At 38.6% G+C, this 23,824-nt stretch overlaps 1 protein-coding gene across 2 annotated transcripts in view; it reads left to right on the top strand.

The window, feature by feature from the left end:
• The first annotated feature begins 938 nt into the window (after window positions 1-938).
• LOC128982817 (delta-sarcoglycan-like) overlaps window positions 939-23,824 on the top strand; it is a 35,624-nt gene continuing 12,738 nt past the window's right edge. For both annotated transcript variants that reach the window (XM_054401834.1, XM_054401833.1), the window contains exon 1: window positions 939-1,079. The gene's annotated coding sequence lies outside the window, so the exon portion shown is untranslated. The remainder of the gene's footprint in view (window positions 1,080-23,824) is intronic.

Below are 23,824 nucleotides of genomic sequence, written 5' to 3'. Positions count from 1 at the left end.
GCTAGAAAAAAATGCAGTTTGTCCGTTTATTTACTGGGCTAGATGCGATGACGCAGCGCAGAGGTGTTCAACTAGCCCGCACGCGCTCTCTTTTCCGACGCCCAGCTATTTACCAGTTCACCTAGATGACTAAAAAATAACATATTTGTAAACCTTTAAGAACGTACTAAAACTTTTATTTGAACCATATTTTCGTATTATTTCTATACAGAATGATATATTATATATTGAGAAAACAAACTTGTGTACTGTACTCTGAAACAAAGCTTTAATGAAGTTTATAACATTTTATATCTCCCTAAATACAGAAAGACATTTTGAATACAAAAGTTGTAGGAAAGCTAATCAGAAATAAATCAAAACAAATTGCAACACAATAGTGTACCTATATAGTATTCCACTTATGATCAATTATGTATAACACTGCAATTTCTAGGTTTGGAGGTGGGGGAAAGCTCAAGGTGTAGAAGTGGGGACTTTTGGCAAAATAAACCTCTCCATGTGGATCTATCACCATAGGTTAAACATACGGGAGTATGTTTGATCTATGCTATCACATATATAAAATCCAGTTATCCACCATTTAGTTGTGAAAAAGGGTGTTTTATTTTTTTCATTGACTGGACTAAGAGATGCAACTACTGTACCGGTACCCATAAATTTGTGTATTTTCCTTAAATCTTAACAAACTGAAATATGAATTATCTAATGCTAATGAAGGTCGGATTTAATATTGCGGTAAGTATTAGCGGTAGTCGCCATATAGGATTAATTTAATTTGGGAGATTTGGATATTAAAAATGGCACTGGAGAGTGTTTTTGTGTCAGTATTAGTGTTGTAGGCATATGATACATCTATCATCTTCCGGTTGATATGAAAGTGTGGGCTTGTTATCATTGTTGCGCTAGGCACTGACTGTCATTTGGTGCAATGGACGCGTGCGAAACTACTATTCGTTTGTTACTGCTAGTATTTTTGGTTTTCGGTTGTTCAATAACTTGTTTCGTGCTCGCAGCCTTGTTTGTGGCAGGGGTATCCTATGTTGAGCGATTTCTCCGAGATTTATATAGGAATCAAGGTATGTAGATGATATATAATGTATGTATTTGTTAATTCACGCTTAGCTAAATTCTACCAATAATAATATTATTTAATGATATTTATGACAGGAAACGTATCTTGGTAGCTTCATTACGGCTGCATATGAGTGGCTTTTAGTCCTAACTCCTAACACGTAGTAAGTGAAGGCCGGCCAAGCCACTCATTCCGCCCCCGCACAGACACGCCTTTCGCCACCGCGGCAAAAAGCAACGCCCGCGAATATCAGGCCCCGTTTATGCACCAAGTGCGGGAGCGGTGCGATAGCGGGCCCGCTCCCGCTGTAAATGAGTCTGTTTATGCACGAAGAGCGATAGCGGTAGCGGTTGGTTAAAGGAGAATGGAAGGGGGACACAGTCTTGCCAACTCAAACTCTGCCAAATAATTAACACAACTATTTGTACTAAGTGCACGTGCGCGTGGGTCAAGTTGGCAACACTGGCTTCAGCCCAAGCAACCGCTGCGATTCCTAACTACACAGCGGGCGAATTAGAAATCGCAGCGGGAGGTCAACCGCTATTGCTATCGCTCTTGGTGCATAAACAGCCCCATTTAACTCAATGGTGTTAGAAATCGCTCCCGCTGTCGCTACCGCTACCGCACTTGGTGCATAAACGGGGCCTCAGGGGAACCGCACGCAACGCGGATGGAACTATCCGCCACTACACGTAGCGCGGACACAGCGCACCAACACCAACCCTGGACCAGTCCCATAAGAGCAATGTTAAATTTGCCGGTGTTATTTATAAATATATAGTTTTGAAAATGAATAACTAGGTTTATAACATATAGGCTAGTACTAGGGAATGACGAAATCAGAAAATTATTTTTTTTGTCTTTTTTAATAAATTATTTAATTAAAGGCTTAATTAATGTTCATTATCTTATTAATTGGAGGAAAAATTACAAAACCAAAATCCTCACTCCCTAGAGGACCACTAAACCTTAATTTTTACTCCTCGATCATTATTTTATCACAAAAGGTTTTTTTTTTAAATTCTGTTACAAAGTTAACATTGCTCTTATGGGACTAAAATCCAATATGGCTACCACTGATGAAGACTAAGTATACAAGCACACCCACACAAACAACTATACACTATACACACATGCATTGATTGGTTAATTCAACGTACTCCGTTTATTTATTTAGTACCAGGGGACCGAGCATTGATCATGGTGTTTTAATTTCTTTGACAGGTTAAACAAATAAAACATACGTTTGTTAGATTTTGATAACATTACAAAATACAGCATAAATTGTTTGATAAAATGTATAATATAAGAGTATTTTATCATGCTCAAGCATTGGTGCTGTGACAACATTTTAGTAACAATCTTGTCATCTAAAGTCATTAAAACCATCGTAACTAAACATGCATCGATCATAAAGCAAAGAAAAAATAACAAATCTACATTTAAAAACAACACACCAATTGTATCATTGTTTTTAAGTTGGTCCATTTACAAGACTTGATGTTAAACTAGTTCATCTCATGCCATATTTTATAGTTTATTGGTCTATACTTGACAACGGGTTGCCTTGTCCAAGCCTATTGACGCATCATACAGTAGCGTTATACAACATGTTATTTTTTAACTAAATAATTCCCAATCTACTCTTAACATTTATTATAATTTTGTATAAACATAATGACAACTGCACAAAAACACTCTGTATATTCTATGATACGGTTTTTAGGCTGGATAATAAAGCGCGTTTCAGAGGCTAAATTTAAGGGTTTGGTTTGCGTGACAATAAGGTGATAGGCTAATCTTCTTTTATGCCATAGAGGCTATGTGTTTTCATCTATTTGAGTGTCGAAAGATTAGTTTTCATACTAAACGACATTTTGAGAAAGTCCGAATAAAACAGACAAGTTAGAGCAAAAGTTATGAATTTGTAACTCTACCCTTACAACTACTCGTGATATTATTAACATCTGTTGACCAGCTGAGCTATTACGGAACGCTGTCCGCTAGGATCGCGAAACGTTTCAACAATGGGATTGTCAATCAACATGCCGCTCCGGCCGCGGGTCGTCGAAAACTATAAAACGTTTATGGCTTTTCCTCAAGGCTCCTAGTTCAACTTTAATTCGCACACGAGAGACTTTTTGTCGGCCGACTATTTAGTCGTAGTCGGGAGTCAAAGTCGGCCCCATAGTGGTAAATCTGAGTGCGCACACGGACCGACCGCAGCAAGACAGTCGGCAGACTGTCTGTAGCCAGTCGGGGCAGTTTGGTGCTGACCGATTTTCCCGCCGACTGCTCCCCGACTCAACTGTCGTGTCTTATTGATAAAGGCATGGAGATAAGTTAGAACGCGCACACTGACGACTAAAAAGTCTACCAGTCTGACAGTCGAGTGCGTTGGTATCATGTGTATTATTATTGTTATTATGATTAGTATTCAATTTGTGTGTTATTGTTATTATTAAGGCTTCGACAACCACCAGTGCAAGTGTTTTGAGGGACGAGAAAGTTGATAAACTTATCGATGAAGTTGAGGCACGGTCCCCTCTTTATAAAAATACTTTGAAGGAGTATTTGGCCATAATAAAAGATTACCCCCGTTGCAGCAAACCTGCAGACTAAATGAATTCCTATTTGCCTGATTTAATTTTGTATTTAATCTATTTCAATAAAATTAGGATAAACGAGTACCTAGGTTTGCTGCTACAGGGAGGGTATTCAGGGTGTGTTTTATTAATAGCTGAGTATAAAATAAATAGATTTGCCAAGTTTTATCAAAATACATCCATAAACAAGCAAACTACAACAGTTTACTTGTTCTACATATAAATGACATGACAATTTTTACTTTAAATATTTTGGAATTTCCCTGTAACCATTATGATAACAATTAGCATGCTAAATTATTTGTTTTTTAAGTTCTGCAAAATGTTTTCTAAAGAAATTACGGAATCTTTTGTTTTTATCGTAAAAAAATGGGAAACCCCCATTTTTACCCGATAAAACCCCCCATAAACCCCCGTTCCCATAGTCTGATCATTCTGGTTCTCGAACTCGTTCGAATAAAATACATGTAGGTTTACACGTTTGTACAAAATTTCATTAAAATCGGATCTTTTTTGCTCGAGCTATCGTGCTAACGGACAAATATGTGTGTGTTAATTTGAACGGATGGTGTTTTTGGCCTCTGGGGACATCAAAATGAAAAGGTAAATCGGTCATGGGACCATGTCTTACCATGAGATCTACGGTTACAGCTTATTCCCTAACCGTTATGGGATGAGGTATTTGAAGCCGGGGTATTAACAATTGGTCAAAACTATCAACACTCATTCATGAGTACATGACAAATTTGTCCGGATATTTCCTCGGATCCGAGTATAGAGGTAAATCTGGTCTTTCAAGGTTCTTGGACTATAAATTCGATGCACCCAGTATTTTCTCTTACGTTTTCATGCACGAAATCTTATCAGTAACGCACATATGACACCGGTTTTGTCATATACATCTTTTTAACACTCGAAAGACGACTAAACAGTCGTGGCGTGTGCGCACCCATAGTCAACGACCGAACAGTCTTGACGACTTTTCGATTGTCTACCCGACTCCAGCCAGACAGATGGCCAACAGTCGGCCGACAAAAAGTCTCTCGTGTGCGGTAGGCCTTACTGTATAATATTTTCCTGTAAAATACGATACGATTACGTATTTGAACTACTGTATACAATATGTTAGTAACCCAGTATGGCCAGCAAAGCTCACAGCGGCGATACGGAATCGGAATTAAATCACCGGAGGGGGGCTCTTTTTATAAACACTGCCATCTGCCACGGCTTCTGCCGATTGTTACGAAAATCACGTTTTCTTGGATTTTAGTGCCGACAAGATTATATATTATTTTAATTTTTCTCGTCTTATATGTTTCCCGCATACTAATTCAACCGACTCTTGCTAATGTATAAGATTGATTGATAAAGCAAACAAATTGTTTGTGGTTAAAAAAAAATCTCCATTATTACATAGTTGTAATAACGTTAATAGTTAATAGAAATGAATTTTTACATTCTAACTCCACGCAAACATTTTTGTATTATCACATTGTAACTTATTTTGTCTGTGTAACGTTTTAACAATATCAAAAGAACAATATCAATTTTCTTGGTTTGATAGGATTTTCAAAGTTAAAAGGTCTAAAAGTTCAAAGGTATGTAAATCTCCATGTCTGATCTAATTTCATACCCCACACATGCTTGCATTATTGTTGTGTTCTACATATCTTGAAAAGATGTTCAGCAAAGGTTGTATTGCAAAGGGACATTTACAAATCGTGTTCTGCAAAGTGTAAATAGTTTACAATTTTAGTTTTTTATGGAGTTTTATCATCGCACTTAGGTAGTATTTTACAGATCACATGGATAGGATAGTGAACATTAAATATGCTAAAATTATTAAGGAGCTTATTATAACAAATAATTATAATTAAAAAATATACTAGAAACAATATTTTAAATGGCAACTTTAGAACATTTCTTGTATTTTAGAGATATTATTTAAAATTAAGACATGTGTTGAACTGGACTTCAAAGCATGGACGAATCTAGATAAGATATTTTAGTTTACTGCAATGGCGAATGTTAAAGTAGATCATTTACAGTGAGCCTCCCTACAGCAAAGATTCATTGTATTCATTGTAATCATTCCCCACAGCAAAGATTCAACGGTCTACTAATATCGTAGCCCTTAAAAATTTTTCGAAATATATTTTTGTCCTGGTGTACAAATTAACACGGTATCAAGGTAGCCTAGGTTCAAACATACGCTAACTTTCTGGGTATTTATTTTTTAAATACTTGCTAAGAATCACGTTAACGTAAGAGTTTGCATAGGCGACTCAACAAATGGCCGCTATATGTTTGGGATGGAAGTTACTCATCCATATCACCCCTTAAAAAAAATAGTTTCATCCCAACCATCGTAACCTCGAGTTAAAATTCCAGACATAGTAAAACGAAAATTATATCGGTCCAAAGGAGGTGGAAATAGGATAATCCAACGGGAACAAATCATTATTTTATTTAAGAAATTCTTACTTCTGTGGACAAATATATCCTTGTTTATATTAGGTTAGGACATAATCCTTGTATTTTTCATTAGTAAATCTCATACGTCACAACATTTCTGTATAGAATGAGCGAACAACTAAACTGCACAGAGAGAATTGAATTCTCACCAAATTATTCCTCTATGGCATCGTATGTTTCGATTACGAGCTGCGAAAGTCCCTAATGTACTTACATCCCAGAGGTTATAATTTACAACTTTACCGATAAAATACCCTTTGCTGTTGGTACATAGCAGAGCAAAATTATCCCTACGATATGTCAAAATATGTCACGAATATTAGAACAGAAGCGGTATGGATCATAAACATAAACATAAGACGTCACTGACTCTTGAGTAATCAAGTTTGTATTTATATTAAAATAGAAGTGTCAAAAAACGTCTAAACCAGCTGATTCGGGGTTTACTATAAGATTCGGGCTATGACGTCATATGTTTCTGTTTATAATAAAGTAAAATGCATTCAAGAATATAATAAAAAAATAAATATTTTTAAAGTATTAGCTCATAGCAACTAAATAACTAGGCAAGATTTGTTATTGATTCTAAAATCTAAGAACACGATACCATAGCTCAAATACTGTTTTCCGGGCATGCCAAATGAGAATAATCCACTTTATCATTTTTCTAAACTTACCACAAACTAAAACGTCGAGGTTAAAAATATAAATATGAGCTGTGCCATATAATTGTATAAATAAACTTAAGATCCATGAGTGTTTAACTGAAAAAAAATACAAAGTCAACCTCTACGATCGGGGTGGAGGGGTTCCACCAGGATCGTAACTGACGTCGTTAAATTGGGGATGGTTAGGGCCTCTAATTTTAACGACACTCTCTCATTTTATTTCTTGTACGTGTGACTTTATTATTTCTATCTTCATAAACTGGTCTGATACTCATAAATGATTTATTTGCTTTTGAAATAACCGTCGAAGTGAAGTAACGCTCAATATTCTTGTAAAATGACAAATTTAAACATTTGCAAATCTTTACATTCTCTCACATCAGTTTTTGTGACAGAGATTTTTGTGTTTGTTAGGTTCTAGAACGCAACTTTTTTACTCATTACAAAATACTTCAGGTTAGTCCTAGAGGGTCGCGGCATTATTACTTAGATAAACTCCATTGGTGATTGGCGGGATTTGAACCCTGGACCTCGGGTACCGAAGTCCCACATTCTACCACTAGACCCGCTAATTTTAATCATGTTTGGAGACAAAACATCAGAACAAACACCATCTTCTTTAGGTCCAGTGGTTTAGATGCCAAAAGTGAAGATCGCCAAAGGTTTAGGTAAAAAAACCAGTGTAATTGTATAGAGAGAAGAAAATAAAGGATGGATATTGATTTCTATGCTTACCCATACTAGTAAGAGGTTGCTTTTTTCGTAATATACCACTTCATTAGCCTACCACCATCAAAAAGTTAAAATTCCTTTGTAGTTACGACAGTTTTAGGGCACCAGTTTGCGAATTAATTAACCAGCGATGTTATAAACAATTTAGTAGCTGATATAGTTATAGCTTAAACTATATAGTTATCTTAGGTATGATAGATTTGAACAATCCCAATGAGCAAAAAATTGTAAACAATTGTCAAAAGCTGTATTACATTATAGTTTAAAAAAAATTAAAAACAATTTCGTTTAATCTTCATATTATAAAAATTTTAATATAAGATTGAAAAAATATTAAAATTGTTTGGCAATTAATTTGTTTGCAGTTTACAAAAATAAGTTTTAATAAATGTTGTAACTATTTAAAACAATTTTAAAATTGTTTTATTCTTAGTTTTGTTATAGATTGATTTGATCACTGTTTAAAAAAAATTCCCTAACAATATTTTAGAGCCAATATGCTCAGGAAATGGAAAACAACGAGATACCGGGATAAGTAACCGTTTTTGACATTGATAACTTTGACATTGATAAAATTTTCATGCATTACTTGAATATTTAACTTTAGATTTTCGCTGAATTTAATTGGTCTGAGACCCCGAAAAGATCATCATAATGGATAAAATATGCACATAGATGGCCGCTTTCTTAGTCTACAAGTGCTTAAGCTGGGAGAGCCTCGGTACATCACATTAGCGGGTCTACGACCCTGTACAGTTGTACACATGTGAGCGTTGGAACGCGCGTCCTAGGAACTCAGCAATCAAATGAATGCGTACACATGTTCTTCGAGCAACGCGCGCTAGCAGCCTCAAGTTACAATAGTTTTTATGGGACCGGATACATATGAGCGTTGGAACGCGCGTTTTGTTTTGGAGTAGGGTGGAGTAGGTTTTATGTATGTTTGCTGTGTATCCTATACTCTAATACGAGCAATGTTTGCTTGTATGTATGTATGTATGCTTGCACCAAGATCTCGAAAACGGCTCCGACGATTTTCTTCAAATGTTGTAAATAGTTTATTCCTGGCCTAAAAACGAGTTTCCTGCAGTTAGAACTGCCAACAAAAATCTAATTACATAGAAATATGAAACTGAAAGTCACATTTCTTTAACATTAGTCTTATGGGTTGCTAAGTAACCATCTTGGCTGAATTAAATAACAAGGAAAAGTAAACAAAAGACTTGTAAGTTGTCTATCCACAGTATACTAGCAAAACAAAATACAGTAGAAAAGGAAAAACATCAGTTACTGAAGATTACTCGATACATTGTAGTCAAGGGTAGCAGTGTGGAGTGTGGGATCTGTTTATGACGATTAGATTACGGTATCTGCAATCCTTAAATGCTATGGGAAGGGGAGGAAACAGGTCCGCGACGTAGGAAGTGATGAAGGAAGTAGTAAAGGCGAGCAGTCCGGAGTGTGGAAACTGTTTATGACGATTATATTAAGGTATCTATAATCCTAAATGCTATGGGAAGGGAGGGTAGCAGGTCCGTGACGTAGGAAGTGATGAAGGAAGTAGTAGAGCCGAGCAGTCCGGAGTGTGGGAACTGTTTATGACGATTATATTAAGGTATCTGCAATCCTAAAATGCTATGGGAAGGGAGGAAATAGGTCCGAGACTTAGGAAGTGGTGAAAGAAGTAGTAAAGGAAAGCAGTGTGGAGAGTTGGAACTGGAAACCGTTTGTAGCAGTTAGATTAATGTATCTTCCATCCTAAAATGCTTTGAGAAGGGAAGGAAACAGGTCCATGAACGTAGGAAATGGTGAAAGAAGTAGTTAAAGGCCTTTTCACACCGGCGTACTGGACGTACTGTACGTTTGGTACGTTTTTTTTTCAACAAATCGCTGTCCATGTTATCATATGGGCTCGTTCACACCGCGCGTACAGAACGTACTGTACGTACAGTACGTACGCGATGGTTTTGTGAGAATCGCTCGGAGAGCGATTTTTCTAAATCGTACGAGGCGTACGCGAGCTCGCGCATGCGCAGTGGTCACACCAAAACCACGTGCTCAGCCAGTGTTACTTGTCTGACTGCAAACGAACAAGTGTACGTTTTGGAAGTTTCTGTGCGGTGTGAAAGGACCGCGTACTGTACGAACTGGCCGTACCAAACGTACAGTACGTCCAGTACGCCGGTGTGAAAAGGCCTTAAGGCCAGCAGTGCAGAGTGTGGGAACTGTCTTTGGCAATTATGTATCTGCAATTCTAAAATGGTATAGGGAAGGAGGGCAAACAGATCCACGACGTAGCGAGTGGTGAAGGAAGTAGCAAAGGCGAGCAATGTGGAGTTTGGGAATGGATTAATCTATCTGCAATACTAATTTGCGTTCAGAGTAAACTAATGATTTTCCCCGTACAAAGCTCGGTCCCCAGGTACTTTACTATTAAATACAGTACAGTAGTACTCGCTCTAACCACAGGCTTCACTTTCCAAAGTCAGGATTGAGGTAAGAAGAAAGTATCTTCTTTACCTTGGCTCCAAGTTGTTTAACAGCCTCCCTCAAGATACTAGGAACACTAAGACCTATAATGCCTTCCAAGCTGCAATAAGAAACACAATTATGGTGTATCTTGTAATATTTTATATAGGCGTTAATAGGCTAGGTTGGATTTCATTTTTCAATTATTGATTAAGTTTAAAAAAACGTTTGATGTAAAACGTACTTGTAAATTAAGTTGTTATTAACTTTATTCATTTATCAAGTAAACACCTTTAATACTGACCGGGAACGTGCTAAAAAGAGTAGTTATGTAAAGGTCTGTTTGAGCGCAGGGTGAGGGTGAGAGCAGTCCTAGAACGGGATAAAAGTCCTAGAACGGGATAAAGTCCTAGAACGGGCTCCTCAAAATCCGACACTCAGAGAGCGGTCTTCTGCAGTTCTAGAGCAGTTCTGAGAGCAGTCCTAGAACGGGATAAAAGTCCTAGAACGGGATAAAAGTCCTAGAACGGGCTCCTCAAAGTCCGACACTCAGAGAGCGGTCTTCTGCAGTTCCTTTTCATAGAATCTGCCTATAATTTATTCCCCATTTTGATCAGTGGTCTTAGTAGTTATGTATTTACGGGTTCTAGGCCAGGATGAGGATGAGAGCTCTAGAATAGGGTACAGCCCTAGAACAGGGTACAGCCCTAGTATAGGGTACAGTCCTAGAATAGGGTACAGCACTGAAATAGGGATACAGTCCTAGAAACAGGGTACAGTCCTAGAACGGGGTACAGTCCTAGAATGGGGTATGGTTCTCAAAGTCCAGTCCGACACTCAGAGAGCGGTCTTCTGCAGTTCCTTTTCATAGAATCCGCCTATAATTTCTTCGCCATTTTGATCGGCGATCCTATAAGTAACCGGTCTAGTGTTTAGAATTCGTGCTATTGTAAATATCTCCGAAGTCCAGTTTTGTTTATATTTATTCGCAAACACGTCTTTTTTCGTTGTGATACGAACTCTATCACCAAGGTCGAACTTGCTGTTTTTACGAATTTTGTGTTCGCGCTCAATGTACATTTTTAATAGATCAGCCTCGTTATCTTTGTTGACCTCTACTGGTCTCATTTTAATAGTGTGGTGATAATCGTGTTGGTTATACTCATCTGTGACTTCTTGTAGTATATCGTACCACTTGTGGGATTGTCGGACTTGGAATTTCACTTTAAGTTTCTCATTCAATGTCCTATGATATCTTTCAATTATTGCGGACTTCTCTTCACTCTCTGTATGGTATAGTTTGATATTGTGCCTCCTCAACATGTTGTTGAACGGTTTGTTTTTAAACTCTGTACCTTTGTCGGTATGTAAAAGCTTCGGTGCTTTATGACCATCACTGTTTGCTCTTTTTATAATCTTCTCGAAAGCCGTTGTCAACTCTGCCCCGTCTTTTTTCTTTAAAGGTTCGGACCAAACGAATTTGCTAAATGTATCTATGACATTTAAAATGTACTTGTACCACTTGTTCTCCCTAGTGTACTGCTTCATTATTAGTAAATCTGCAGCCCACAAATCATCGATACCCTTGGTGACTATTCGGCGTTTAATGAACTTTTTAATAACCGGCCTGTGCAACTCCTTGGCTTCTAGGTAAAGTAATTTGTCATAAAAATCAGTTAGAGCTAGGGCAACGAGCCATACTCGAGCTTCAGAGACTGCAGAGGAACACCAGGCCGGGCTTTTAGCTGATTCGATCAGACATGCCTCCCATAGAGAATCTGAAACCCCCAATGAACGCCACGTTAGGCTTTTAGCTGCAGGCACACCTCACATAGAACCTCAGAGACATCTGATGAACGTAACATTCTAGTACCAGCCAACACAAGTAGAACTGCGTCACATAGAACTGCTGAAACACCTGAAGAGTACCAATAGTTGAATTGCATCACAAAGAGCCGCTTAAATGTCTGATGAACAGCATCAGGCTGGGGTGGTGGCCAACAGTAACAGAATGGCTTTACAAAGAGCTGCACAAGTACAAGAGGAAACCCCTGCTATTATACAGGAAAGACAACGACGGAGATAAGACTTCATGAGTATGATGTGGAACCCATTTAATGGTATAGCTTTTCGATATGATCTGTTCATTGATTATATCAATCACAGTTTTTTTTGTATAGGCAGAATGAGCCAAACATGTAGATATTGTGATACAGTAAAATGGGAGCTAATAGGGATGTGTTGTTCAAATGGAAAAGTAAGGCTTACTTTACCTGCTGAGCCAATTGAGCCACTAAAGACCCTTGTCGTTGGAGAAACAGCAGAATCCAGGTGTTTTTATACTAAATTTGGAAATATAACTCATGCTTCCAAATGACCTCATTTGGTACTTTTGGCCAAGTTGTATAACATGACTATCCCACAACGTTCACTGTGCAGGGGCAAATATAACATAGAATTGGCTTATTACTCCCACAACCCGATCAGCCTCATGGCTTCCTACAAATATTCTTCATTGGTGGTCGACAAGCTGAGGCTATAAGGTGCTGTGACAACATCCTAAAACATAGTACAAAGCCTTCAACGCATTTTTTATGGCAACAATATTTTAATTGCGTCCTTTAAAACCGCATTAGATCAGTGGCCGTCAGATGGTTTTAAAGCCATTATGCGTGCTGACTGCTGTCCAGCTGGGGAGCATGAGTGATGATTCGACGCTTCGACTGTTGATGAAGTGGCAGTGGTCATTGTTGGCAATAAGTTTCACTCGCGAGATATTGTGCTGTGCCAAAGAGATGACACTTTTGGTTAGAGTATCTGAAACTCATTGCTTCTATGATGTTTTGCAATACCTTCCATATTTTAGAGTGATCAGGAAAGCTACCATTTCAACATTCAACAGAGTAATCCCACAACCAAGCATCCTACAACTAAAAAGCGACTGCAATACAGTTTTATGTGTCATAATGGTTTGTCAAAACCACTTCAACCCAATCATTCACTACAGATAACGGTTTAGTCGGTTTATTGTAGACATGTGTGCTAGAATTGAAATACCAACAATGAAACAGTATGCTCTAATGATCTTGGTCAAATAGTGATGGAAAGTGTACAAAGATATATCCCAGATAGATTATGACTGAGATATAGCTATAATGGGTACCCTTTGTACAGAAAGTGATCAACAAATTACGGTGGACATTATTCTCAAATAAATGTATCAGGATGAGGATCTGTGGATATTGACAACTGTTGGATTGTACCATACAACCCAGTTTTGACAAAAATTTTCAACGCCCATATTAACATGGAGTACTGCAGTTCAGTGAAGAGCATAAAATACATATGCAAATATGTAAACAAGGGAAGCGACCAAGCTGTTGAGGGAAGCTGCACCAGAGATGAGGTAACTCTTTACCAATCAGGACGTTACTTGAGTTGTAATGAGGCAGAATGGTGTATCTTTGGGTTTCTAGTTCATGAAATCCCACTGTTACTTATCCGAGTGTTCACTTTGAGAACTTCCAGAGGGTTTACTTCAACGACAACAGCCTACATTACGTTTTACAAAACCCAAGAGATACTAAATTTACTGCATTTTTTGAGCTGTGTACTAATGATGAATTTGCTAGGACCCTTTTTTGCAATGAAGTACCCCACTACTACACCTGGAACGCTTCACGAAAAGAGTTCCAGCGTTGCGGTATTGGCTTTCCAGTGGAGAATCAGCCTGATTTAAAGTATTCAGAAGCGCTAGGACGAGTACCACGGCCGTTAACTTCGAGTGCTACTGTTTACGTATGCTACCGTACTTCAAAGTGTATGTGGTCCTACTTGCTTTGATGACTCAAGAACTGTTGAAAGCCATACATACAATCCATATAGAGAAGTGTGTGAAGTCCATTCTTTGCTCGATCGTGATGACTGCTGTGAATCCACAATACGTGATGCTGTTCTGACTCGCTCTCCACAATGTATCAACGTGAGTCAACGTGAGCCACATCAACGTGATCCTGGCGAGCACCTGTGGGCTGTCAAACCCCTTACAACTTTGAAAAACCCTTAAAGACGACATGGCTGAAGACATATTGGTGTGTTTTCATTGAGAAGTTCCAGGTACACTCTATAATGAGGTAGTTTACAATGAAGTGTTACTGGCAATTATATGTCTGGTTTCGACGATGTGTGGTAGAGATTTGAGTTCATTTGGCCTTCCCACACCTCAACTAGAGGTCAATGTCAATACAGAAGTTCCAGGTACACTTTATAATGAGGTAGTTTACAATGATGCGTTACTGGCAATTGCATCTCTAGTTTCAACTATGTGTGGTAGAGATTTGAGTTCATTTGGCCTTCCCACACCTCAACAAGAGGTCAATGTCAATACAGAAGTTCTCAAAGAGATGCCATACAATACTACTGACCTACAGAACCATGTTTTAGGAAATTTACCGGAACTTTCACCGGAACAACTTGATGTGTTCTGTTTTGTTGCAAACAGAATTGCTCAGCAAAAAGGAACCATAGTTTTCTTGGATGCACCAGGTGGTACTGGTAAGACTTTTCTAACAAATTTGCTGTTGGCAGGCGTAAGAAGAAAAGACCAAATTGCTCTTGCTGTTGCGTCATCTGGAATTGCGTCAACGCTTCTAGAAGGCGGTCGTACAGCAGCTTTCAAACCACCTCTCAAGTTGAATTCTGGTGATGCTGTTACCTGTAATATAAGGAAAATTCTGATCGTGGGGGAAAGCTCTTAGATGCTGCAAACTTTTGGTATGGGATGAGTGCACCATGTCACACAAACGTGCACTAGAAGTTCTCGATTTGACACTTAAAGCTGCCATAAACCGTTAGGACTTAATGGGAGGGTTGGTTGTTTTATTGGCTGTAGATTTCAGGCAAACCCTTCCAGTAATTCCTCGAGAAACACCTGCAGACGAAATAAGTACCTGCATTAAAAAGTCTGCTTTGTGGAGTTACGTTGAGGAAAATAATTTGATGCAGAACATGAGAGAGATTCTTCAAAACGAACACGATGCTGAATTGTTTTTTTTCCAATTTATTAAACATCGGAAATTGACAGATACCTGTTGATAGCCAACAAAGAATCTCATTTCCTCTAAACTATGCCAACATGGTTGATTCATCGGAGAAACTAATACTTAAAGTTCATTAGTTACCATCAGTTGCTGAGAATCATTTGTCCAGTGAATGGTTGTGTGAAAGAGCTGTACTTGCTCCCAAAAATTACACTGGTAATACAATCAACAGCAAGATAGTTACAGCAATTCCAGGTGGCACATCAGAGTATCTGTCTATTGACACTGTGTTAGAAGAGGATGCAGCCGTTCAAAATCTAGTATAGTTTCTCAACACCTTGGAGTTTCCAGATGTCCCTCCTCACAAAATTGAATTCAAAGTGGGGAACCTGTAATGCTACTGAGTAACTTGGAACCTCCACGACTCTGCAATGGTGTCCGACTTATCGTTACTTCGTTTAAACAAAACGTTATTGAAGCCCAGGCTTGTGCAAAAAGCTATATAGTTTTCATACCAAGAATTCCAATCATTCCAACAGACTTAGCGTTTACATTTAAACGGCTTCAATTTCCAATGAAGATTACCTCTGCCATGATAATAAATAAAGCACAAGACCAAACTCTTTAAGTAGCCGGTTTACATCTAGAAAACTTCTTGATTAGCATTGTATTTGTTATTTTAAGTGTTACAAGACGTTTCTTTTATTTACTTACTGTACATCTAGAAAATCAATATTTTTCTTATGGCCAACTGTACGCGGCATGCTCACGTGTATCGTGCAGCAGAGATTTGTACACATACACACCAGACAACAAAGCTGAAAACATTGTTTATAAAAACGTTCTGTAATAATTGCTGCAAAGTAATCTCAACCCCATTGTAATCTGAAACTGCACAAAGCCTTTTGAACCAACCACTCTTTCATTTAACTGTTAGCTACCCCAGAATTTGGTACATTTACCTCCGCACTTAAATTCAATATCGCCCGCAGTGAAGTGGGGGTATTTTAGCTAGCTTCAAAGAGCGAATTTGAAAATTGAAAATCCTAACTATACCAGTATTGATTTATTGTATGGATTCAATTAGTAAGCCCCCAAAACTGTGATCATAATAATTAAAATTTAAGAATGTTAAAAGTGATATAGTTTCTTAACTAGGCTATGCTATTTCTTGTTTTACAAGAGAATAAAAATTGTTTTTAGTTCTAGAGTTAAGGAAGCGAAAAATTCAGCAATGTTAATAAGATAGCTGCCGCTCTCAACACTTGCATAGCGGCATGGGAGCTGGTCAACGAGTACAGAAAACCCATTTATCGCTCAGGAAATCAATACACTAACAAGTTGGACTGAGTGGGTGAAAACCATATCCTGGGATTAGTGAAAGGTTTTAGGGACTCCGAAAGTTGGGATATCAATGGTCTGTCATGCTCTATTCGTAAGGGCACAGTTGATGGATAATCATGCCACCGACTAAACTTGTTAACCTCTGCTTGACTAAGGGAATCTTTCCTGACAGCCTAAAGATAGCTAGGACTATCCTCATATTCAAGAAGGCTGATCCCTCTTACACGACAAATTATAGACCTATCTCTATCTTGCCAGTCTTCTCTGAGATGCTGGAGACCAAAAGATAATTGTTGACATATTTTGAAAACAACCAACCATTCCCAAATGATCATCTAGGCTTTAGACACATCCTCTGCTCTCTTGAAACTTATCGGTGCTATTACAGATGCTTTCGAGGATAACGAGTCGGTCCTTTTGAGACTCTGTGACCTGAGCAAGGCCTTTGATGTGGTTTCACATCACATACTGTTGGCCAAGCTAACGAGGCACGGTATTGGAGGCACAGTTTTGAACACCTTAAGCAGCACCTCAGTAGCTACTTGACAGACCGAAAGCAGCTAGTTCTGGTGAACGTAAATGGGTAAACCTTATTGTTTGCTGACGATACCACCCTGTTCATTAGGGAAAGACCATTGAGCGATTGATAGATCTACAAAAAACGCTGCATACACTCGTATTTGAAAAATATTACGTATATATAGCAATTATTGTTAGATCTACAAAAAACGCTGCATACACACGGATTTGAAAAAAAATACGTTTATATAGCGATTATTGTTAGATCTACAAAAAACGCTGCATACACACAGTTAGATTAGGCTAAGTTAGGTTAGGTTAAGACAGGTTACGATAAGTTAGGTTAAGTTAGGCTAGGCCAAGTTAGGTTAGGAAAATCCGGCAATGCCTTACACTTATCTTTACATACTTAGCTAGTTACACTTTCGCATCAGCTATCTTATATGGCGTAGGTTAGGAAAATCCAGCAACGCCTTACACTTATCTTTACATACTTAGCTAGTTACACTTTCGCATCAGCTATCTTATATGGCATTGCCGGATTTTCCTAACCTAACTTGGCCTAGCCTAACTTAACCTAACTTATCGTAACCTGTCTTAACCTAACCTAACTTAGCCTAATCTAACTGTGTGTATGCAGCGTTTTTTGTAGATCTAACAATAATCGCTATATAAACGTATTTTTTTTCAAATCCGTGTGTATGCAGCGTTTTTTGTAGATCTAACAATAATTGCTATATATACGTAATATTTTTCAAATACGAGTGTATGCAGCGTTTTTTGTAGATCTATCAATCGCTCAATGGTCTTTCCCTAATGAACAGGGTGGTATCGTCAGCAAACAATAAGGTTTACCCATTTACGTTCACCAGAACTAGCTGCTTTCGGTCTGTCAAGTAGCTACTGAGGTGCTGCTTAAGGTGTTCAAAACTGTGCCTCCAATACCGTGCCTCGTTAGCTTGGCCAACAGTATGTGATGTGAAACCACATCAAAGGCCTTGCTCAGGTCACAGAGTCTCAAAAGGACCGACTCGTTATCCTCGAAAGCATCTGTAATAGCACCGATAAGTTTCAAGAGAGCAGAGGATGTGTCTAAAGCCTAGATGATCATTTGGGAATGGTTGGTTGTTTTCAAAATATGTCAACAATTATCTTTTGGTCTCCAGCATCTCAGAGAAGACTGGCAAGATAGAGATAGGTCTATAATTTGTCGTGTAAGAGGGATCAGCCTTCTTGAATATGAGGATAGTCCTAGCTATCTTTAGGCTGTCAGGAAAGATTCCCTTAGTCAAGCAGAGGTTAACAAGTTTAGTCGGTGGCATGATTATCCATCAACTGTGCCCTTACGAATAGAGCATGACAGACCATTGATATCCCAACTTTCGGAGTCCCTAAAACCTTTCACTAATCCCAGGATATGGTTTTCACCCACTCAGTCCAACTTGTTAGTGTATTGATTTCCTGAGCGATAAATGGGTTTTCTGTACTCGTTGACCAGCTCCCATGCCGCTATGCAAGTGTTGAGAGCGGCAGCTATCTTATTAACATTGCTGAATTTTTCGCTTCCTTAACTCTAGAACTATAAACAATTTTTATTCTCTTGTAAAACAAGAAATAGCATAGCCTAGTTAAGAAACTATATCACTTTTAACATTCTTAAATTTTAATTATTATGATCACAGTTTTGGGGGCTTACTAATTGAATCCATACAATAAATCAATACTGGTATAGTTAGGATTTTCAATTTTCAAATTCGCTCTTTGAAGCTAGCTAAAATACCCCCACTTCACTGCGGGCGATATTGAATTTAAGTGCGGAGGTAAATGTACCAAATTCTGGGGTAGCTAACAGTTAAATGAAAGAGTGGTTGGTTCAAAAGGCTTTTAATTTGTGCAGTTTCAGATTACAATGGGGTTGAGATTACTTTGCAGCAATTATTACAGAACGTTTTTATAAACAATGTTTTCAGCTTTGTTGTCTGGTGTGTATGTGTACAAATCTCTGCTGCACGATACACGTGAGCATGCCGCGTACAGTTGGCCATAAGAAAAATATTGATTTTCTAGATGTACAGTAAGTAAATAAAAGAAACGTCTTGTAACACTTAAAATAACAAATACAATGCTAATCAAGAAGTTTTCTAGATGTAAACCGGCTACTTAAAGAGTTTGGTCTTGTGCTTTATTTATTATCATGGCAGAGGTAATCTTCATTGGAAATTGAAGCCGTTTAAATGTAAACGCTAAGTCTGTTGGAATGATTGGAATTCTTGGTATGAAAACTATATAGCTTTTTGCACAAGCCTGGGCTTCAATAACGTTTTGTTTAAACGAAGTAACGATAAGTCGGACACCATTGCAGAGTCGTGGAGGTTCCAAGTTACTCAGTAGCATTACAGGTTCCCCACTTTGAATTCAATTTTGTGAGGAGGGACATCTGGAAACTCCAAGGTGTTGAGAAACTATACTAGATTTTGAACGGCTGCATCCTCTTCTAACACAGTGTCAATAGACAGATACTCTGATGTGCCACCTGGAATTGCTGTAACTATCTTGCTGTTGATTGTATTACCAGTGTAATTTTTGGGAGCAAGTACAGCTCTTTCACACAACCATTCACTGGACAAATGATTCTCAGCAACTGATGGTAACTAATGAACTTTAAGTATTAGTTTCTCCGATGAATCAACCATGTTGGCATAGTTTAGAGGAAATGAGATTCTTTGTTGGCTATCAACAGGTATCTGTCAATTTCCGATGTTTAATAAATTGGAAAAAAAACAATTCAGCATCGTGTTCGTTTTGAAGAATCTCTCTCATGTTCTGCATCAAATTATTTTCCTCAACGTAACTCCACAAAGCAGACTTTTTAATGCAGGTACTTATTTCGTCTGCAGGTGTTTCTCGAGGAATTACTGGAAGGGTTTGCCTGAAATCTACAGCCAATAAAACAACCAACCCTCCCATTAAGTCCTAACGGTTTATGGCAGCTTTAAGTGTCAAATCGAGAACTTCTAGTGCACGTTTGTGTGACATGGTGCACTCATCCCATACCAAAAGTTTGCAGCATCTAAGAGCTTTCCCCCACGATCAGAATTTTCCTTATATTACAGGTAACAGCATCACCAGAATTCAACTTGAGAGGTGGTTTGAAAGCTGCTGTACGACCGCCTTCTAGAAGCGTTGACGCAATTCCAGATGACGCAACAGCAAGAGCAATTTGGTCTTTTCTTCTTACGCCTGCCAACAGCAAATTTGTTAGAAAAGTCTTACCAGTACCACCTGGTGCATCCAAGAAAACTATGGTTCCTTTTTGCTGAGCAATTCTGTTTGCAACAAAACAGAACACATCAAGTTGTTCCGGTGAAAGTTCCGGTAAATTTCCTAAAACATGGTTCTGTAGGTCAGTAGTATTGTATGGCATCTCTTTGAGAACTTCTGTATTGACATTGACCTCTTGTTGAGGTGTGGGAAGGCCAAATGAACTCAAATCTCTACCACACATAGTTGAAACTAGAGATGCAATTGCCAGTAACGCATCATTGTAAACTACCTCATTATAAAGTGTACCTGGAACTTCTGTATTGACATTGACCTCTAGTTGAGGTGTGGGAAGGCCAAATGAACTCAAATCTCTACCACACATCGTCGAAACCAGACATATAATTGCCAGTAACACTTCATTGTAAACTACCTCATTATAGAGTGTACCTGGAACTTCTCAATGAAAACACACCAATATGTCTTCAGCCATGTCGTCTTTAAGGGTTTTTCAAAGTTGTAAGGGGTTTGACAGCCCACAGGTGCTCGCCAGGATCACGTTGATGTGGCTCACGTTGACTCACGTTGATACATTGTGGAGAGCGAGTCAGAACAGCATCACGTATTGTGGATTCACAGCAGTCATCACGATCGAGCAAAGAATGGACTTCACACACTTCTCTATATGGATTGTATGTATGGCTTTCAACAGTTCTTGAGTCATCAAAGCAAGTAGGACCACATACACTTTGAAGTACGGTAGCATACGTAAACAGTAGCACTCGAAGTTAACGGCCGTGGTACTCGTCCTAGCGCTTCTGAATACTTTAAATCAGGCTGATTCTCCACTGGAAAGCCAATACCGCAACGCTGGAACTCTTTTCGTGAAGCGTTCCAGGTGTAGTAGTGGGGTACTTCATTGCAAAAAAGGGTCCTAGCAAATTCATCATTAGTACACAGCTCAAAAAATGCAGTAAATTTAGTATCTCTTGGGTTTTGTAAAACGTAATGTAGGCTGTTGTCGTTGAAGTAAACCCTCTGGAAGTTCTCAAAGTGAACACTCGGATAAGTAACAGTGGGATTTCATGAACTAGAAACCCAAAGATACACCATTCTGCCTCATTACAACTCAAGTAACGTCCTGATTGGTAAAGAGTTACCTCATCTCTGGTGCAGCTTCCCTCAACAGCTTGGTCGCTTCCCTTGTTTACATATTTGCATATGTATTTTATGCTCTTCACTGAACTGCAGTACTCCATGTTAATATGGGCGTTGAAAATTTTTGTCAAAACTGGGTTGTATGGTACAATCCAACAGTTGTCAATATCCACAGATCCTCATCCTGATACATTTATTTGAGAATAATGTCCACCGTAATTTGTTGATCACTTTCTGTACAAAGGGTACCCATTATAGCTATATCTCAGTCATAATCTATCTGGGATATATCTTTGTACACTTTCCATCACTATTTGACCAAGATCATTAGAGCATACTGTTTCATTGTTGGTATTTCAATTCTAGCACACATGTCTACAATAAACCGACTAAACCGTTATCTGTAGTGAATGATTGGGTTGAAGTGGTTTTGACAAACCATTATGACACATAAAACTGTATTGCAGTCGCTTTTTAGTTGTAGGATGCTTGGTTGTGGGATTACTCTGTTGAATGTTGAAATGGTAGCTTTCCTGATCACTCTAAAATATGGAAGGTATTGCAAAACATCATAGAAGCAATGAGTTTCAGATACTCTAACCAAAAGTGTCATCTCTTTGGCACAGCACAATATCTCGTGAGTGAAACTTATTGCCAACAATGACCACTGCCACTTCATCAACAGTCGAAGCGTCGAATCATCACTCATGCTCCCCAGCTGGACAGCAGTCAGCACGCATAATGGCTTTAAAACCATCTGACGGCCACTGATCTAATGCGGTTTTAAAGGACGCAATTAAAATATTGTTGCCATAAAAAATGCGTTGAAGGCTTTGTACTATGTTTTAGGATGTTGTCACAGCACCTTATAGCCTCAGCTTGTCGACCACCAATGAAGAATATTTGTAGGAAGCCATGAGGCTGATCGGGTTGTGGGAGTAATAAGCCAATTCTATGTTATATTTGCCCCTGCACAGTGAACGTTGTGGGATAGTCATGTTATACAACTTGGCCAAAAGTACCAAATGAGGTCATTTGGAAGCATGAGTTATATTTCCAAATTTAGTATAAAAACACTTGGATTCTGCTGTTTCTCCAACGACAAGGGTCTTTAGTGGCTCAATTGGCTCAGCAGGTAAAGTAAGCCTTACTTTTCCATTTGAACAACACATCCCTATTAGCTCCCATTTTACTGTATCACAATATCTACATGTTTGGCTCATTCTGCCTATACAAAAAAAAACTGTGATTGATATAATCAATGAACAGATCATATCGAAAAGCTATACCATTAAATGGGTTCCACATCATACTCATGAAGTCTTATCTCCGTCGTTGTCTTTCCTGTATAATAGCAGGGGTTTCCTCTTGTACTTGTGCAGCTCTTTGTAAAGCCATTCTGTTACTGTTGGCCACCACCCCAGCCTGATGCTGTTCATCAGACATTTAAGCGGCTCTTTGTGATGCAATTCAACTATTGGTACTCTTCAGGTGTTTCAGCAGTTCTATGTGACGCAGTTCTACTTGTGTTGGCTGGTACTAGAATGTTACGTTCATCAGATGTCTCTGAGGTTCTATGTGAGGTGTGCCTGCAGCTAAAAGCCTAACGTGGCGTTCATTGGGGGTTTCAGATTCTCTATGGGAGGCATGTCTGATCGAATCAGCTAAAAGCCCGGCCTGGTGTTCCTCTGCAGTCTCTGAAGCTCGAGTATGGCTCGTTGCCCTAGCTCTAACTGATTTTTATGACAAATTACTTTACCTAGAAGCCAAGGAGTTGCACAGGCCGGTTATTAAAAAGTTCATTAAACGCCGAATAGTCACCAAGGGTATCGATGATTTGTGGGCTGCAGATTTACTAATAATGAAGCAGTACGCTAGGGAGAACAAGTGGTACAAGTACATTTTAAATGTCATAGATACATTTAGCAAATTCGTTTGGTCCGAACCTTTAAAGAAAAAAGACGGGGCAGAGTTGACAACGGCTTTCGAGAAGATTATAAAAAGAGCAAACAGTGATGGTCATAAAGCACCGAAGCTTTTACATACCGACAAAGGTACAGAGTTTAAAAACAAACCGTTCAACAACATGTTGAGGAGGCACAATATCAAACTATACCATACAGAGAGTGAAGAGAAGTCCGCAATAATTGAAAGATATCATAGGACATTGAATGAGAAACTTAAAGTGAAATTCCAAGTCCGACAATCCCACAAGTGGTACGATATACTACAAGAAGTCACAGATGAGTATAACCAACACGATTATCACCACACTATTAAAATGAGACCAGTAGAGGTCAACAAAGATAACGAGGCTGATCTATTAAAAATGTACATTGAGCGCGAACACAAAGTTCGTAAAAACAGCAAGTTCGACCTCGGTGATAGAGTTCGTATCACGACGAAAAAAGAAGTGTTTGCGAATAAATATAAACAAAACTGGACTTCGGAGATATTTACAATAGCACGAATTCTAAA

The sequence above is a fragment of the Macrosteles quadrilineatus genome, unplaced genomic scaffold (assembly GCF_028750875.1).
Source record: "Macrosteles quadrilineatus isolate MER2022 unplaced genomic scaffold, UCM_ALF_1.0 Scaffold_1__1_contigs__length_201487025, whole genome shotgun sequence".
Taxonomy (NCBI): Eukaryota; Metazoa; Arthropoda; class Insecta; order Hemiptera; family Cicadellidae; genus Macrosteles; species Macrosteles quadrilineatus.
This window is presented reverse-complemented; position numbering and strand designations above follow the sequence as displayed.